Below are 8,523 nucleotides of genomic sequence, written 5' to 3'. Positions count from 1 at the left end.
ATAAACTCTGTAGCTTCTGGAAAATATTGAGTCTGTATGAATTAAATTGACAAGTTATATAAAACTCGATTAATGCTGACATATTGGGTACATCCAATGTCTGCCGTATATTTGATTTTCTGCTTATTTCCATAGGGTTGATTTCACTCATTGCTCTTAAGAAAAGAATTCTTGGAGTTGGGGGGAACTAGAAAAATTTTAATAAAATGATAATACAATTATCAAAACATTGCTTCTTATTCCATTTGTATTTTCAGTAATTTCCTGTGCCATGCAGTTAATTTCTTGTGGATTTATATGTGTGTGTGTGTGTGTGTGTGTGTGTGTGTGTGTGTGTGTGTGTGTGGCTGACTGATTGATACACCATAGCTTTCAAAGACACACTTGACCTTGAAATAACTGCCAACCCCATTTTCCACATATGCAAGGCTTTCCAGTTCTTACAAAAGATACATTTTTGGGAAAAATTATACTCTCTCATGCTAGCAGATAAATGACTTATAAATGTGCCCATCAGTATTCATTTTTAGCAATATTTAATTTGAGTAAATGATTTAATGGATTCCAGGCATTTGTCACAAGGAATAAGGAGGTTTTTGTTTTCAAACGAAGATGGCCTACCTGTTACCTTTCAAATAATTCTTAGGTGGCAGCTTAGTCATGAGGAAAGCCAAGCCTGGAGCAGGTGTCTCACTATGTGATAAAGTAACTGTCATGGCAGGAAGATGAAAGATGGAGACTACTAAACATTTTGGATAAAGATTCAAAAAATCTAAAGAAGAACAGATAATCCCAGAGCATGATAACTTCTGAAAATAGTTTTAAAATGTATGAAACTGTTGCTTCTGCATAATTTCAACACCTTTTGAAGTAATACAATCAAAGAGGCACAGTTCTTCCAGATTAAATGTATTTTATTGATTTTTATCTTCAATGGAGTGAATGCTATTGAGGTTTCATTTGTACAAGTTTGAATACCTAGTTTAAAGTTATATTTTTGCACTGTGAACTTCTCCCAAGTGTACATTGGTCAAGTAGTACTTTTTTTTTCTTTTGATTTGTTCTGTTTTATCAAAGAAGCAGTCTGCTCATATGGATACTGCCAAAAATGTTGACTGGTTTTTGGCATGCATCCTCAACAGTGAAAGTTACTGTGACTTTAAGTAAAGTGAATTAAACCACAGAAAAATGTGAATAAACTGCATCTAACTATAATAATAGGATGAAGGCTTTAGTGATATGAGTAAGAAATTAATGGTCATATGACTGGAGTTCTATTTTTGACTTTATATTTTCATATATATCCTGAATACGTTTCTAAACTCTTTTAAAAAGCTATTTTCCTACAAATAAAATGGGAATTATCTGATCACAAGAACCATTTCTGAATGATAAAAATGACTAAAAGAATATTTTAAAATGATTTAATAACTGATATTTTAAAATTCCTTCCAATAAGTTTCCTCTCTCCTTTGGCTAAAATTGCTTTAAAGTTCACAAATAACCTTTCTACTTTAGATTTATGTAAAACTTTGTGATGTTTGCTACAACTGATTGCATCATATTTTTAAATGTTTATCCTGTATTGACCTTCTAATACTCTGTGGCTGTTTTCTTTTCTTGACCACCCCACCCTTCCTTCCTTCCTTCACTTCTTCTTTTCTTCTACTTTTCAAATTTTGAATCACAGAACTCATGAGAAACTTATAAAATCCTTATATACTCTTACCCATAAAATATTTGTATTCATCTTTGCATCTTTCAAAGTGTTCGTGGACCATCTATAGCCTACCCATGGTGACAAGATAAAGCATTTTTGTCCTAGAAAAGCAAAATAAATCAATAAATGAATAAATGAATGAATGAATAAACAAAACAAAAACAGAGAAGTCCAAGACCAAAGAAGATGCAAAGGAACACCTGATTTCAGATTGTGTTGCTCTGCATGGCTCTGATTCTATCACTTCTCTTTTCCTCTAGCCCCTCAAGAGCAAAACAAAAATGAGAAAAAAATTTATCTTAGTAAAATTTTTATAGTGATGGATATATTCATATTTTTATGAGATATATTAAAGTGTGTAGCCTAATATTGTAAGGAAGCTGTTCTGCGAAATCGCAAACAACCGAGGTCCGTTCTAGGCTATGACTAAGTCCAGGGATTACGGTGGTGACTCCACACCGTAGGAAGAAGGCATGTGTCAATTTGGAAGGTAGTGTCCTACACAGCAAACATTAACCGGGGCTGGGTGGTATCAGCCAACACTTTAGAAGCCACCACTGAGTTGACTGTATATTCAAAAAAAGGAACAAACACTACCTCTTATATCCATCCCCAGGCCTACTATTATTACTCCTTAGCATGATATTTAAAGTCTGGTATAATGTGGCCTAAATATCTTCATTTTAACTCAATGAATATCAGTATAAATCTACAGTGTGCAAATACTGTGCTAGGTCCCAGATACACTGACCACCAAACCAACATGCTGCCTGTAAACTTGGTGCTTAGGACCTCTGCAGAAATCTCTATAGCTCTTTCTCTGGCATAACGATTATTCCCTAAGTCTGCTTTCCTCAGCAGATCATAAACTCTATGAGTGTTCACACTTGTTTGTTTGTTTGTTTGTCTTAAGGAAGTCTGCCTGTTATAATTGTTTGTATATATTATACACTCAATGAAAATTAATTTGAATTAAAAATCTCTTGGCCTTGATTCAGAGAACATTATAGGTCATAAAAATTTGTCACTGATTTAGAATCTCCCGTCATTTCATCTGGTAGTTCTTTGCTTTTCTTTCATCCTATATATTATCTTAAGTATGTTTCTAATTAAGCTCTAAATCCACCCCTCTTCACTCACTGAAAATCATATCTCAAATCCATTCAGGGGCTTTGACTCCTAAAGCAGTGCTCCCAGTCCCTTGGTCTGGAGGCAGAGCCCCCAAACAGATGGACTCTGGTCAGAGACTTCATCTGTCTTAGGGTTGCCACCAAGCCTGACCATGTTCACTGATGTTCTCTAATAGTGGCCTGTCAGCTGTCAGCCAGCTAAGATTAGTCCACGAGAACCCTTTCCCAGCTTGCACTGTCCCTTCATCACAGGGCTCCCAAGCATGCAGATCCTGTGAGACAGCCCCTCACACAGATGGGAGTTTGGAGAAGATGACAAATGACCCATATCCCCTATTACGGCTATTTCATTCCATTAAATGAATGACTGCTTAAAGAGACTATTTGTCACCAGGGCATAATTTAATCAACCTCATATAGGATGAGGAGAAAATGAAGAATTAGAACAAGTGACCAGAACACGAATCAGTTTTTTTCTCCATCCAGATGCAAATGTGCTTCAAGCTATTCCTGTCTCTGCACCTAAATGCTGTACTTATTGAAAAATTTCAGTCATTCGTGTCCATTAGCTAAAGCAGGTCATTATGTTAAGACTTTCATAATTATAAAAAGATATTTTTATATTTCAGTTGGATTATTCTAAAATAATAGCAAATAAATTATTTGTAAAAGTTATGCTTTTCACCAGTACTTTTTACATTGAAATTCTTAAATAAAAAGCACATGAAATAAAACAATTTGTGCAAATTATCCGAACGTTAACTCAATTTTATTCATACTTAATGAGTTCAAATTCTTTATGAATATAATAAATCTGTGTATGAATAATGCCCATTTCCAATTAATTGGATAAATAAAATAGAGAATATTTTAATTTTCCATTTTAAATACATGAAGTCTACATACAGCCCTAAGGGATATAAACTGTTATATACATCATAAACTTCAAGAGCAAATCCAAAGACATTATAACTGAATGATCCACTTAAAATGGCAGAAAATATACATTTTCTGCAAGAAATGGTTTATAGACAGAGTGCATAAACAGATACAATGTGCAAGTTTTAGGAACTTGAATTAATTTTGAGGATAAAGAGAAAAAATAATCTTAAAAGTTATGTAAAATTAATGGTGCACATATTTAAATGAATCAGTTAGTAAATATATAAGGTCTTTCTGCTTTTTATTAGCATGGAATTATTGTGTTGGATAGTGGTCTAGATTCACAACCAGAAACAGTGTATTTCTAAAGTCCACTGCTGTAATGAAACACCAAATCTGGTAAAGTTTATTTGGTTGTTGTTGTTGTTGTTGTTGTTGTTTTATTTCTTTCTTTGGTTTGCTCCTGAGTATGGAGGTTTTAATAATTTTGTGAAGTATTATTGTAACATCCTTCAAGGTTTACATAAATAATATTTTCAACTGTTTATTTCAAGTACATTTCAATAAAAGAATTCCAAATAAAACTAAGGAAGAAAATTACATATCACCTTAAAAGAAACTTCTGTGATTATTTGCATCACAAAATAAGAATCAATCCATATCTTAATTTACCTGCCACTTTTCTAGGAACACCTTCCCTGCTGTTAAGATTAGGCCATGTGTTCCTGATACACATTTTCTAAGCACCTTATATTGTCTTTTATAGAATTTATGACAATTACAGCTAGTTGCTTAATTATTTACCCAATGTTTGTCTTTCATAGGAAACTATGGGTAACCACTTGAGACAGGCATCAGGTTTCTTCCATTTATTGCTCTATTCCTACCAGCTAGCCCTGTGCCTGGAGTATAGAAGATACTAAACAAAAAGAATTATATGAATAATTATCAGTCAAATGTACTATTTTAGCCAGGACTGCAATAATGAAACCCCCTCCAAGCCTCCAAGAACTTCATTATTAACAGAGGAAGAGAAAGATGTTTTTGTTCAGGTTGACGAGTCTAAGGCTTCACTGAGATATAGATAACTGTGTTCTTATGATATAGACATTTGCTTCCTTCCATTGAACTCTTATACAAGCATGCTTAAATTGTGAAATAAATAAGTTTATTAAGTGTGGAAGCCTTTGAGAGTTGAACAGGATAGCAGTATAACAGAAAATCACAATGCTGTGTGAAGAATAATTCACTTTATTTTAAAGGCTGAGCTTTATATAGAGAATTAACATGTACTTGTCTCTATCTACTATGAATGTAAAAAAAAATCATGTAGGTAAGGTTATGGATGTAAAGTTAAATAGGTTACTTCAGGAACTGAAATGTTTGGTTGTTTATAAAATGTACTAATAACAGGTTGGCAGAGTAATAATACTAGAATTGATATGGCATTATTTCTTCAAATTGTGGATACTGCTATTAAAGACATCAGAGTCATGATGATGAGAAATGTGGGAAAATATATAAAATCAATTAGTTCTAAAACAGCCTTTTGAATCTCAGGCAAACATTCAAAGAGATGCCAAGTAGGCATATTTTTTATATATAACTATATCCAGAATTATGCCAGGCAATATAGTTGGTAAAAAGAAATCTTATATAGAACATATATATAATTATTCTGTGCAATAAACAAGAGGATTTAAAAAAATTGTACTTTTTTAATTTCAAAGATCATCAAATTGAATATTTTCCCCAGTTCTTAGAGCTTTAGTTTAATAAGGTAACTTTACACATCTGCCTGTAGGAACCCAGAGAAGGTAGAATAGAATTTTTAAAAATAAATGTGAACTACATTTTAGAAATGAAGAAACTGAGACCCAGATGGCTATGTAACTCACCCAATGTCACACAGTTAATAATTATCAGACATGAAACGGTCTTAATTCATTTATTCTATTATTACATGATGATATATCTTCTAAGATGAACTCTCAGAATAAAAACAGAAACATTAATATCCTAGGACAATCTTTACATATTTGAACATTAATTCCTATACTCTATACATTGACCCAGTAAATATTGAATGCCTACCGTGTCCTAGATCTTCTGGAGATGCACAAAAATCCCTGCCCTTGACAGAGCTTATAGTTGCATTTGTTTTAAGATATCACATGATCAGTTCTGAACAGTAAACACTTTCAGAAACATAATCTAGAATGCAAGTTTGAATTCTAAATAGCTAGACATGCCTCAGAATGGTAAATATATTTCAAATTGCATCCCTTGCCGTATATAAAATGTGAGAATATATAAAATAGAGAAACCCAATATTTGATATGTAGGGTGTTTCTATTTGCTGTTTTCATTTGGACAGAGAATGCTTTCACAATTAGCTTTGCAGCTACATTATGAAATAGATATTTGTCATGAAATGTTTCCATTTTTTTACTCTCAATTTTCCTTCAGATTCTTTTCCTGAGTAGCTATATTATTATGTATTTTACAACTACAACTCATTATTTTACTTTTCCCTTAGAATAAATTTTTAATGGAGACAACTCCTTTCTGATAATTTGAAATATAGACTATCAATATATTACTTGACAGAAAGCAAAACAATTGTGCATCATATATATTTCTTAGTATAAGCTATAATATATTTAGGGTAAATATATAAATGTATTTATTCAAGACAGGTTTTGCTCAAATTTAGAATTCAAAAAACTGATATATTCTGGAGCCACAGATTAACACAGGACCCACAAAACGCGTACTCTACCAGGGAAAAAATAATTGCCTCCTGGCTGAAAATAACTAGGTATTAAAGTTTTAAAAAATTGTATTATGCACACCAGTGCAAGCTGATTGAATCTTTTCAGACTCAATTGGCTAGGCACAAGGTCATTTATAATGCTCTCGATTAAGTATCCAAAGGACAATTTTCTGATATTCCCCCATATGTTTTAGTCTTTCTAACATAACTGACCCCTTGGAAGACAACTCTTTCCATCTGCATGTGAAAAGTGCTGAATGTTTCCTTTAGTGAGATTTAAATTGCTTTTAGCAGGTCAGGTCATCTCATTTAGTTGTTTCACATTACTTTATTCAGCTTGCAACTCAGAAACACAAAAATGTCTCATTCCAATTCTTCTTTTCAATGGTACTTAATATTGTGTTTGTACGGTTAAAAAAATTACCCTCTGGTATATGTGTTTCTCTTTCTCATATTCTCCTGTGTCCCATACACTTAGTTTTAAATAGTGAATGAAGTGTTAGAATTTTAGATTTTAAATATGATCGATGGTGTAGGGAAGGAGAAATAATTTTCCCTCTTCTTTTCTTAGTTCTTAGCTGAGACCAGTGTAATAAGCCACAGCTTAACAAGAGAAAACAAAACCAAAACCAGAAATAAAAAAATAGTAGTTTATTACCATGTAAGCTCACATAGACATGGGAGGAACGCAGGGGAAAATTAGTAACTCCCCTAGGTGGCTTAGAATTCAGGCTTAAATACCATTTTAACACGGAAATGGAAAAGAACGTAGGCCTCTTAGGGGAGAGTGAATGATTTTCAGGGAAGATGAATGAGCCCTTAGAAGAACAGATGGGAGGTATGGTAGATTGGGACAGCATGTCAGGGTGTGGTGCAGATGTCTAGTCTCTTCTCCTGTAATAACTGTCAATCTTCTCTGGTTAATGAAACTCTTGGGGAGGGGATTTATGACAACGGAGCTCCTTTTGGAAGATCTATCTTTAGGCAGACAAGTGAAGTTCAGAGAAAGCCTCTTTCTGCATTTGTTGTTTTTCAATCGCCTACAGCTCAAAATAATCAACATTGAAAAAGTGGTATGTTTTAGCATATCCTGAACTGCTACAGGCATACAGGGATGTCGTTTTGGGGATGGCATATTCTACTACCCTTCACTGGCCAGACAACCTCTTGCCTTTCTCCTACGTTTCGATAGCCCACAAAGATGTTTTGGAATTTAATTGTTGCTATTTAATTAGAAGCATATATTGAGCAATGATCAGGGCTAGATTGTCTTGAATAACTTTTTCTTTTTTAAGATTTTATTTATTTGACAGAGAGAGACACAGCGAGTGAGGGAACACAAGCAGGGGGAGCGGGAGAGGGAGAAGCAGGCTTCCCGCAGAGCAGGGAGCCCAATGCGGGGCTAGATCCCAGGACCCTGAGATCATGACCTGAGCTGAATGCAGACGCTTAACAACTCAGCCACCCAGGCGCCCCTTGAATAACTTTTAAAGTTTTAATTCCTGAGTTGCCTTCCACTATGTACCCGTGGCTTTCTAAAACCTCTCTCAGAGGGGCTTAGGGGCATTTGAGTTAAATAACTACCACTTTAAGCTTTAAAGTACTGTTATATTTCTTAGGGAATTCCTTCGGGAAGTACCTCAGGCGTGACGTAAAATCATACCTCTAGAGGCTCTCAACCCAGGCCTGCTTATACTAAATAACGTTTTCTGAAATCTCTCACTTTGGGTATTATTTGGACCTGGCCTCAGGCACTTTGTTTGCTTTCCACTTCTTATTTTTATTGTCAACTTGCCTTTTGTTTGGCAGTCACCAGCTTGTAGATCTTCTGCTATTTCTTTAAGAAAATAAAGTGAGTAGTGACGTAACAATAATAAAATATAAATCACCTTTCATAATTTCATGTAAACTGTATGTGACATTTTAAAGCTTTTCAAATTTAAACAATTCCTTTACATTCTTTTTATAATGAAAATTTTTATCTCATCTCTATTGAAGAGGATTTACCAAGCATT

The sequence above is a fragment of the Eumetopias jubatus genome, unplaced genomic scaffold (genome assembly GCF_037043125.1).
Source record: "Eumetopias jubatus isolate StellerSeaLion01/CBP00866 unplaced genomic scaffold, mEumJub1_p1.0 scaffold_3, whole genome shotgun sequence".
Lineage (NCBI taxonomy): Eukaryota > Metazoa > Chordata > Mammalia > Carnivora > Otariidae > Eumetopias > Eumetopias jubatus.
Note: the sequence above shows the minus strand (reverse complement) of the source record.